Raw genomic sequence first — 12046 nt, 5'->3', positions numbered from 1 at the left:
GGCGGCGGCAGCTGCAGCTGGGGCTGCAGCGTCCCAGCGAATGCCACGGAGGCCCCTGGATGCGGCGAGTTCCACAGCAGGGGCGGCGGCCCGGTGACGGCGGCAGGGGCGGCGGCGGCCCGTAGGGGCTGGCCAGGTATAGCCGGATCCCCTGGACGGCTGTGACGAGGTCATTGAGGACCCCGGTGATCTCCTCTGGGGTGTAGGCGCGGGCGGTGGTGCGGTGGAGGGCGCCGGCATCTGGGCGGTGGCGGCGCCGGAGGATGCGACCAGCGGCGCGGATGGGTCGGGCAGCTGCGCGGTGGTGACGGTCGGCAACGGAAGCGACGGGGTTGGCGGCGGCGAAGACATGATCGGAACTGAGCTACCTGATACCAAATTGTTATGGCGCTGCTAGAACGAGGGCGCGAGAGGGCCAGCCAGGGGCCTTTTTGCCCACGGCCGGGCAAGAGGGAAGGGATTTCCTTCTTAATTCTTGCTTGATTAGATTGATACATCTCCTCTCTTTATATAGAGAGGTTTACTTGGCTCCCAATCAAGGCTTACTTGACCCCTAAGTAAACGACCCTTATCTCTAATTAACTCTAAGACTAATGGGCCCATAAGGCATGGGCCCATAAGGCCCATTACGTACTCTAACACGGCCGGGCAAAAGCGAAGGGATTTCCTTCTTAATTCTTGCTTGATTAGATTGATACATCTCTCTTTATATAGAGAGGTTTACTTGGCTCCCAAGCAAGGCTTACTTGACCCGTAAGCAAACGACCCTTATCTTTAATTAACCCTAAGACTAATGGGCCCATTAGGCCCATTACATACTCCTAACACTACACCCCACCTGGACATGCAGCTTGTCCTCGAGCTGCAGCCTAACCAACTTATAACCATGACCCGACGCAACACAAATCTAACACCTAAAAACAAGCCTTTTACATCTCGGCTTGTTTTATTATTCTCAACCTGAAATGAACTGGGACGCTTTATTTTGGACCCTTTAACAAAAAGTGGACACCATCCGCACGTCGGACATGCACGTGTACAGCCACCTGGATCTCATGGACACCACCTGAACAAAAGGAGTGCATGTGTATGACCACCTGGAAGTGGTCGCAAGAGTGACCAGTAGAGGCGCCCTCGCGGCGATCGGTGGCGGAATGCAGTGGTGCTACGCGGCGCGCTGCTGTCGGTGACACCATGCCTTCTCCCTGCCGGACGGCTGTTGGTTTGCACCGCACATGAAAGAGTGGAGGGCTTGCGATGGAGAATGACAAGGAGGGGTGCGCCCCCCCAACCGCCGATGTCGCAGACTTTGAGGTCGCTGCCCGCTGGGAAAACAGCATGCCCACCGCCCGTGAGGGAAACCGCATGCCCAAGATCCCCGACGCAGCGGATGAGATCGAGGTCCTTTGCGCAGCGAAGGGCAACTTGGAGGAGCGGCAGCTGCAGACCATGCATCTCCTGCACACGCCGACGCGCTAGAAGGCCGCGCGCAGCAGTCTGCAGCCTCACCGTCGCCGACACGTGGCGGGTAGCGATCCAAGACGGAAACGGTGACGGCGACGGCGGGGACTGGACTTGGTGAAGCTGGACTCCCGCCGGTGCGGTCAATGCGGGACCAGAGCTGACCGGCGGTGGCTGTTGCAGCAGCTGCAGTGGCGCACCGGGCAGCGGCTGCTGCGGCGGAGCGCTGGGCGCGGCGGAGGCCGCCAGGAGCGGCGGCTGCCACTGCAGCCAGGGCTGGGCGGTGGTGGCAATGGATGGCAGCTGCAGCGGCTGCTGCAGTGGCCCGGCGAGCGCGGCGAAGGCCGCCTGGTGCGACGGTTGCCACGGCAGCCACAGCGGCGCGGGGGCGGCGATGGGCGCTGGTGGCGCGGCGGGAGCCGGCGTCGGCCATTGCGGCCACTGTGAGGCGGCGGCGGCAGCTGCAGCTGGGGCTGCAGCGTCCCAGCGAATGCCACGGAGGCCCCTGGATGCGGCGAGTACCACAGCAAGGGCGGCGGCCCGGTGGCGGCGGCAGGGGCGGCGGCGGCCCGTAGGGGCTGGCCAGGTATAGCCGGATCCCCTGGACGGTTGTGACGAGGTCGATGAGGACCCCGGTGATCTCCTCCGGGGTGTAGGCGGCGGCCGGTGGTGCGGTGGAGGGCGCCGGCATCTGGGCGGTGGTGGCGCCGGAGGATGCGACCAGCGGCGCGGATGGGTAGGGCAGCGGCGCGGTGTAGATGGCCAGCGGCGCGGTGGTGACGGTCGGCAGCGGAAGCAACGGGGTTGGCGGCGGCGAAGAGATGATCGGAACTGAGCTACCTGATACCAAATTGTTATGGCGCTGCTAGAAGGAGGGCGCGAGAGGGCCAGCCAGGGGCCTTTTTGCCTCACGGCCGGGCAAGGGGGAAGGGATTTCCTTCTTAATTCTTGCTTGATTAGATTGATACATCTCCTCTCTTTATATAGAGAGGTTTACTTGGTTCCCAAGCAAGGCTTACTTGACCCCTAAGTAAACGACTCTTATCTCTAATTAACTCTAAGACTAATGGACCCATAAGGCCCATTATGTACTCTAACACGGCCGGGCAAAAGGGAAGGGATTTCCTTCTTAATTCTTGCTTGATTAGATTGACACATCTCTTCTCTTTATATAGAGAGGCTTACTTGGCTCCCAAGCAAGGCTTACTTGACCTCTAAGCAAACGACCCTTATCTCTAATTAACCCTTAAGACTAATGGGCCCATTAGGCCCATGACATACTCTAACACCTCCACAACATCCAGGCCCCCAAAGTGATCAGCGAGTTGAGCCCCTGTTTGAAGATACCAGGAGGCAAAGAATTGATTCTCAATCACCAATCACACTTCACACAACACATTATCGTCAGTGTGTGGCGACAAGTCCGGTAAACCAGAGTGACTGAAGAGCACACACCAAACTTGTCTAGAGAAGACACAGTTTGTCAAAATGTGTTGGATCGTCTCTAGCTCTTGATCACACAGGGGGCTTTGCCTCGGGTGGGGCAATCCCTTCGTGCCAATCTGCCGGCTGTCCAGCATCTATTGTGCGCTGCCAGCCAGAGAAAAAACTGACACTTCTTTGGAGCCCAAGACTTCCAAATAAGCTTATTGCATACTTGCATTGCATCTTTTTATTTTTCGGCATGCATATTTGCATCTCACATACCCAGCTGTGTTTTGTACAGTGAAACAGGGGACAGTTTTGTAGCTTGGCCATTGAAGTCAATAATCATGTATTGTAAACTAAGTACTAATTTAGCCTTAGGAATAAGGGATTCAGTTATTATCAAAACGAAAAACATAGAAATATAACAGCATATATATTGTAATACGCTTAGATGTTTGTCCGTGCAACCGACTGGTACAGGAAGACCATCCATTATGATGCATGCATGCTTTCTTACTTGCTTGCTTAATTCCCTTAATTCCCCGATTTTCTTTTGGGAAGGGCTGATGCAATTTTCTTTAATGGCAAGGATTATACATTTTACAATTCTAATGTCAAGTTAATTAGTCCTTTTGCCTAGAAGATAGAAATGCAATAGCATATATTTTTGTGCCTGAGAATTTAGTGAGCGAAATTAACTTGGATGTCATTGTCTTACTGAGATTATCTGATGGTGCCATTTAGTTTTGAGAAATATGTGAGCTTGCTAATTTAACCCTCGATAGCAGATTCGCTTGAATCCAATTTGCTTTAATTTCATTCAAGTTCAATAGAATGTTTTGGTACTTTCCCCTGCAACTTATATTCATATCCAATCATAGTGTAATGTCTGCTTACAATTGACAGGTACCTTATTGTAGTTGATGACCTGTGGGATCAATCAGTATGGAATACTATTAGCCGTGCATTTCCAAAAAATGATAAAGGGAGTAGAGTAATAGTAACCACTCGAGTGGAAGATGTGGCTTGTGGGGCATGCTGCAGTCACCCAGGGTCCATTTACAGAATGAAATTCCTCGACGAACAAGACTCAAAAAGGTTATTTTATAATAGAATATATGGATCTGAAGATGGCTATCCACCCCAATTTGAAGATATTTCAGCTGAAATTCTGAAGAAGTGTGGCGGACTCCCACTTGCAATCATTACTATATCTAGCCTATTAGGCCATAAGGAATTCTCTGGGCACCCAGTTTGCAATAAATCCCACAACGGAAGGGATAAAGAGTATATTAAACCTTAGTTACATGCATCTTCCTCTTCATCTCCGGGCATGTTTTCTGCACGTTGGTATGTATCCAGAAGACCGTGAGATCGAGAGGGATGATTTGGTTCGTCAATGGGTAGCAGAAGGCTTCATCAATAATTTGTATGGGCAAGATATGGAGGTTGCTGCGAAGAGCTATTTCAATGAACTTATCAACAGAAGCTTGATTCAGCCTGAACGTACTGATCATGGAGAGTTGTTATCATGCAGAGTACATGATATGATGCTGGATTTGATCTTAAGCAAGTGTGCAGAGCACAACTTTATCAGAGTTGAATGCAGTTCTGAAGACATGGCAAGAGAGCATGCCTGGAAGTACAAGACCCGTCGTATATCTCTGAATTTAACCGGTGGCAGCGCAGCAGATGGGGCAGCATCAGGGACCATTGCCTCTAGCCTATCACAAGTTCGATCACTTGCACGGTTTGGGGAATCCAAGCACATACCTCCTCTTTTGCATTGTAAGTATCTCAGAGTCATTCACTTTGAAGTTTCGGGGGAACTATGCCACAAGGAAATCGATCTGAGAGCTATTAGCCAATTTTTCCAGTTGAGGTATTTAAAGGTTTCAGCTGACCAATACGTGAAACTCCCTACTGAAATGCAAGGGCTTGTGCATTTGGAGACACTAGAATTACGTATCAAATGGATCCAAATCCCATCAGATATAGTTCACTTGCCCCGCTTGACCCACTTGGTAGTTCCAAAGAGGACAGATCTGCCTAAAGGGATCAGGAAGATGAAATCACTGCGCACTCTAGATGGGTTTGAACTGGGATGGAGCTCCTTGGAGGATATCAAGGGACTCGGTGAGCTGACCAATCTGAGGTGCCTAAGGCTCTCAAAGTGTGCCATGGGCGATTTGAACACAGCAGCGGTTGATGCCTTGGTGTCCTCCATTGGAATGCTCCCTGACCTCAGATATCTCCACATCCATGGTCAGGTCATAGATACAAAAAAACGGCTAGCCTCATTATCAGATCCTCCTCGCCATATCAAGGTATTTAAACTGGATGACTGGAGGATGTCTAGAGCTCCCAAATGGATTTGCAGTCTCCAGTGTCTCTACCGCTTGAAGCTGGATGTCAAAGAGATGTCCACCGATGAGTTTCTTGCTCTTGGTAAGATGGCCTCGCTCGTCCACCTCTCGTTGAATGTGGTGAGCATCCCGAGTGATACGCCTGTCGTCTTCCCCATGGGGTTATTTCCTGTTTTGGAGTACTTGAAATGCGTCTCTAACTGTGATATGACCGCATACCTAGCCTTTGAGGCAGGGGCTATGCCCAAACTCCGAAGGCTCTGTAAGACAATAGGCTTTGGGGGGAACCGGCACAACCCTCTAGGGGTGGCCTATCACATATATATATAATGAGGTGGTATACAACGTTACAATATACACATGTAAATACAGTCTAACACCCTCCCTCAATCTTAGCCACTTTCTAATGAATCTAGAAGGGTAAGATTGCGCCTGCAAGTCTCAAACTGTGGCAAAGGCAATGGCTTGGTGAAGATGTCAGCAAGTTGATCCTTGGAAGAAATAAACTTGATCTGTAGTTGCTTCTGAGAGACACGTTCACGCACAAAGTGATAGTCAACTTCAATGTGTTTCGTTCGGGCATGGAATACCGGATTTGCAGAAAGGTATGTAGCACCGATGTTATCACACCAAAGAACAGGAGGCTGTGATTGGAGTATACTTAACTCCTGAAGCAAGGACTGTACCCAGATGATCTCTGATGTGGCATTGGCCACAGCCTTATACTCAGCCTCAGTACTGCTACGCGAGACAGTAGCCTGTTTCCGAGCACTCCAGGCAATCAGGTTAGAGCCAAAGAAGACAGCATAACCCCCCGTGGATCGCCTATCATCCGGATTGCCAGCCCAGTCTGCATCAGAATATGCTGAAAGACAACCAGAGTCAGACGACCGAATATGCAAACCATGAGCCACCGTGAAACGAATATAGCGCAAAATCCGCTTGACAGCAGACCAATGAGTGTCACGGGGTGACTGCAGATACTGGCAGACTCGGTTAACAGCATAGGAAATGTCTGGTCGCGTGATCGTCAAGTACTGGAGCCCACCAACAATACTCCTGTACTCTGTCGCATCAGAAGTAGAAAGAAGCACACCATCAACATCATTGAGCTTATCAGTGGTAGACATGGGTGTAGTCGTCGGTTTGCACTTAAGCATCCCAGCTCGCTGCAACAAATCCAGAGAGTACTTCTTCTGCGTCATAACAAGGCCAGCAGCACGAGAAGTAACCTCCACACCAAGAAAGTAATGAAGCTTCCCAAGGTCCTTGACCGCAAAATCAGCACCAAGTGAGCGAACAAGCGCAGTAGCAACCGACTGAGAGGAGCTGACCAAAATGATATCATCTACATAGACCAACAAGTACATAGTAACCTCAGGCCTTTGAAGAAGAAACAATGAGGAGTCAGCAGTTGATGATGCAAAACCATGAGCACGAAGAGCCATTGCAAGACGAGCATGCCAAGCACGAGGAGCCTGCTTCAGACCATAAATTGCCTTGGACAGACGACAGAGATGATCAGGGCGATCCGGATCAGAGAAACCCGAAGGCTGGCGCATGTAAACCTCCTCCGCCAAGACACCATGAAGAAAAGCATTTTGAACATCAAGCTGACGAAGAAACCAACCTCGAGTAACAGCCAGAGAGAGAAGAAGTCTGATGGTAGTAGGCTTGACCACTGGACTGAAGGTGTCTTCATAGTCAAGTCCAAAACGCTGTCGAAAACCACGAGCAACCAGACGAGCCTTATAGCGCTCAATGGACCCATCAGAATGCCTCTTCACTTTGAAAACCCATTTGGAATCAATGACATTTACCCGTGATTGTGGAGGAACAAGAGTCCATGTCTGATTGCGAAGAAGCGCTTGATACTCCTGCTCCATGGCCTCTCTCCAATGAGGAATGCGCATAGCAGCTTGATACGTGCGTGGCTCAGAGGATGGATCTGCGAGAGCAACAGACATGCACGCCGCTAACCAAGCAACTGTGCCATCGTGACGTTGCTTAGGCTGAAAAATGCCACTCCGACTGCGCGTATGTGGACGTAGAGCAGCAGCAGGAGCCGGCGGAGGCGAAGGTGACGGAGACGTGACGGTCGCCGGAGATGCAGGAATCACCTCAGGCGAGCTCGGGACAGACGACTCCGGGCTGCATGGCGAAGACTGGCCCGACGACAGGGGCTCAGAGGCCATGGGCGAACCGAGAGTGGGCGAGGCCAGCTCCGGTGACACCGGCCCAGACGGCCTTGGCAAGGCGAGAGCAGGCGAGGCCGGCCCTGATGAGAAGGGCCCAGACACCCTGGGCGAGGCAGGGGCGGGCGAGGCCAGGCCTGGTGATGACTGCCCCGACGCCCTGGGCGAGACGGGGACCGAGGAGGCCGGCCCAGTCGGCGGGGTTGCAGGGCGCGACGATGGCGAAGGCAGCCCAGAAGCCAGAGGCGACCGGGCCAGGACGTCGATCGGCCGTGCATGAGCACGGAAACCGAGGCCATGCAGGGGCGCCATGTGCTCCTCATGCACAACAGAAGGTGCCGAGGATGAAGGCGATGGCCACGAAGAGGAAGATGGCACTTCCAGAATCTCCAAACGAGCCCCACGACCAGTGCCTGCATCATGGTTAGGCAACAATAGAGGAGAATATGCAACATCATCAAATTGGTCAGAAGCAACAAAGGATGAATGCATGACAGGTGGCTCGGTAGTGGACACAGGGAGTTTGACAAAGGGAAAAACATGCTCATCAAACACAACATCCCGAGAGATGTAGACACGATTAGTGGGCACATGAAGACATTTGTATCCTTTATGAAGAGAGCTATAACCAAGAAAAACACACTTCTTGGAACGAAACTCGAGCTTACGCTTGTTATATGGACGGAGATGGGGCCAGCAAGCACACCCAAACACCTTGAGAAAGGTGTAGTCCAGTTGTTCATTAAGGAGAACTTCAATGGGAGTCTTCATATTCAAAACACGAGTGGGAGTACGATTGATGAGAAAACATGCAGTGGTGAAGGCATCACTCCAAAAACGAAACGGAACAGATGCATGGGCCAAAAGAGTCAGACCAGCTTCAACAATGTGACGATGCTTACGTTCTACTGAACCATTCTGCTGATGTGTATGTGGACATGCTAAACGGTGAGTGATCCCAAGCGACTGAAAGAAGGAGTTGAGGTTGCGATACTCGCCACCCCAGTCCGACTGAACATGAACAATTTTGTGCTTGAGAAGGCGTTCAACATGTTTTTGGAACTGAACAAAAATGTCAAACACATCAGATTTACGTTTGATAAGATAAAGCCAGGTAAAGCGGCTGTAAGCATCAACAAAACTGATATAGTAATTATGACCACTAACAGAAGTCTGAGCAGGACCCCATACATCTGAAAACACAAGTTCTAAAGGATGTTTCACCTCACGAATGGACTCCGAAAAAGGAAGTTGATGACTCTTCCCCTGCTGACAAGCATCACACACTGCTACATCTTTATTACTAGACACACTAGGAAGCTCATGACGACGCAAAACATGCCGGACAATAGGTGTGGCCGGGTGACCAAGACGAGCATGCCACTGTGACGGAGATACCCGAACTCCACTAAAGACGCGAGCGACGCCAGGATGCTCCAGACGATAGAGACCTTGGCAGAGCCGCCCACTAAGAAGAATGTCCCTCGTGCCCCGATCCTTAATAAAAAGATCAAAAGGATGAAATTCACAAAGCACATTATTATCACGAGTGAGTTTAGGAACTGAAAGAAGATTACGTGTCACAGATGGAACTCGAAGAACATTGCGAAGTTGAAGACTCCTATTGGCATGTCTAGTGAGAAGTGATGCTTGACCAATATGAGAGATGTGCATACCTGCTTCATTGGCGGTGTGGATCTTGTCGGAGCCATGGTAGGGTTCACGAGTGTGAAGCTTCCCCATCTCACTGGTCAGGTGCTCTGTCGCCCCAGAGTCCATGTACTAGTGGGGATCAATGGAGTAGGACTGAGTGTGTCCCTGTGGCTTCTGCGGCGGCGGACGATCAGCCATGGCGACCTGACGAGCAAAGTTGCGTGTATCCTTCCCGTCATTGCCGAGACCAAGAAAACCCCGCTGGAAGCGCTTGTGACACTTTGAGGCCCAGTGCCCATCGCGACCACAAAGCTGGCACACACGTGGACCGCCAGCCCCTGGTAGCGTCGCAGTAGGAGGAGGGGCCGAGGCGGGTGGTGGTGACTGCCCCGAAGGAGCCCTGGATGAAGCAGAGGAGCGACCACCCTTGGTGGCGGCGTTTGCCGAGAGGGCGCCGTTGCCCCTGGATCGGCGCGTCTCGACTCGTTGCTCAGTAAGCAGGAGGCGTGAAAAGACCTCGTGTGCTGGCATGGGCGTGGAGTTGCCTCTCTCATTGATGATCTCGACTAGGGCGTCATACTCCTCATCAAGACCATTGACAATAAACGAGTTGAACTCGGAGTCGGTGAGGGGCTGTCCAATGGAGGCCAGCGTGTCGGCGAGACTCTTGACTTTGTTGTAGAACTCAGTGGCGGTGGAGTCAAGCTTCTGACACTCCCCAAGTTGGCGACGGAGCCCAGATACACGAGCCTGCGACTGTGCCGCAAACGAGCGCTCAAGAATAGTCCATGCCTCGTGGGACGTCTTGGCGAAGACAACAAGCCCAGCAACGGCCGGAGAGAGCGATCCCTGGATGGAGGAGAGGTTCGCCTGATCCTGCCCTGTCCAGACACGGTGAGCCGGATTATAGACCGGACTGTGCACGCTGTCAACCAGCGCAGGAGGGCAAGGGAGAGAGCCGTCGACATAGCCAAGCAGATAGTGACTCCCAAGAAGCGGAAGAACCTGCGCGCGCCAGAAGATGTAATTGTCCGACGACAACTTGATGGTGATGAGATGGCCGAAGTGAAACGGCGGCGGCGGCTGCGATCCCATCGAGGAGACTGGCTGAGGTGAGACCACCGTGGAGACAGTCAGAGGGGCAGCCGGCGCGGTGACAGAGGGCGCGATGGCCGCGGTTGACGCCGCGAAGCCTGCCAGCGCGACGTCCTCCGCCACCAGCGGCGCAGTGGCCGAGGGCGCGACAGCCGCGGTTGACGGGGCTGCGGCGGTGTGGGCCACAAGCACCTGCCCGGGCGAAGTAGCAGCCGGCGGGAGCGCGAAGAGGGAGCCGACGCTCCGTGTCCCGATCGGCGCCTGAAGGGAGGCGGCATCCAGCGGCCTCGAGAGAAGTGCCGCGAGGGAGGCCGGCAGAAAACCGGTGGCGGTGGAGCCGGTCGCAGCGGCGGACGTCATAGCAGTCGGGCGACGGCGACGGCGGGCGCGGCGGCGGCGGCGGTGGCGGCGGCGGCGGCGGCGGTTTAGGGTTTTTAGGCGGAAGCGGACGTAACCTAGCGTGATACCATGTAAGACAATAGGCTTTGGGGGGAACCGGCACAACCCTCTAGGGGTGGCCTATCACATATATATATAATGAGGTGGTATACAACGTTACAATATACACATGTAAATACAGTCTAACAGGCTCAAACTACAATTCAATGAGAGGTGCTGGGGTGGAGCTGCGACAGTTGGCTTGGAGCACCTGTTAAGTCTCGAGCATGTCACCTTATATATCAGCAGTGACTCTGAACATTTTCCTAAACAAGTGCTCCGTGATGCAAACTCTGCTTTCAAGAACTGTATTGAACTGCACCCAAGCCGTCCGTCCTTTACCGTCCATGGGCACGGCTTAACTCCTCTTTTTTAGTGAGAAAGGCACTGTGTTACTCACGGATAACAGTGTTTACAGACTCACTGTAGCTGTGAACAACCAGTAGACAGCTGCTGCAGAGTCAGATTGCACAACACGTGAAAGCTGGAAGTGATGACTAGCAGGTAGCAGCCTGAATCCCAAATCTGATGTCACAAGCTTCGGCTTCCTCAGTGTTCTAGCAAAAGGGCTGGGCAAGGCTGTTTTCCTTATGAAAACTGACAGCGACGAGCACCGCATGTAGCAATTGGTGTCTTTCGACCAGCCACTTTAATTTGCATCATCCCTTCGCTAATTTTTTTAGATGAAAAGGGCTCCTTTTGTATTGGAAATGAAACCAATGTCTGGATACATGAAAAGCTCGCTGGCATAGGCTGGGAGTAGCCTACATTGGGCTACTTACTGAACAGGGGTTCGACTTCCTCATCAGATGGACTGGCACACAGCTGAACATGGATCGGGGGAACTATAGCAACAAAGAGCAGACTCTCCCTTGCCACTTTACCTCCGTTTATTTTGTTATTTACTCCCTCCGTCTCATAATATAAGAGCGTTTTTGGCACTACACTAGTGTCAAAAACGCTCTTATATTATGGGACGGAAGGAGTAATTCATTACTGGATATTGTTCTTATACCAGACCTCATCGTGTATTGCCATATTGTACGAGTTTTTAGACACTGTTTCCTTGCTCCCTTTTCTTCAATAATTTGCACAGTTCCCCTGATCAATTTGGCAAGGAATGCATATGTTAGAAATTTGGCAAGGAATTCTTTTTCTTCTCAATTTTATTGGATTTGTACACATAAACACCCATTGTGTGTCTATCTCCACATTATTATATATGAAATTTGTAGGTAATACTTTGATATTTTTATGTTGGCAACTAAACAAAGAATGTGCGGTTTCAGTACTACTAGACGCGATGAGAAGGAGGTTAGTCTTGATGGGCATGTGGTGCATCAGAAGGACACCTTTTGATATTAGGGGATAATGCTGCAGAAGAATGAGGGTACTAATAAAGATGTGAAC

At 51.7% G+C, this 12046-nt stretch overlaps 1 pseudogene; it reads left to right on the top strand.

Annotated features, from left to right (window-relative positions):
• The window catches only part of LOC119323134, a 29993-nt pseudogene extending 18248 nt beyond the window's left edge, over positions 1-11745 (top strand).
• Positions 11746-12046: the final 301 nt, after the last annotated feature.

The sequence above is a fragment of the Triticum dicoccoides genome, chromosome 6B, assembly GCF_002162155.2.
Source record: "Triticum dicoccoides isolate Atlit2015 ecotype Zavitan chromosome 6B, WEW_v2.0, whole genome shotgun sequence".
Taxonomy (NCBI): Eukaryota; Viridiplantae; Streptophyta; class Magnoliopsida; order Poales; family Poaceae; genus Triticum; species Triticum dicoccoides.
This window is presented reverse-complemented; position numbering and strand designations above follow the sequence as displayed.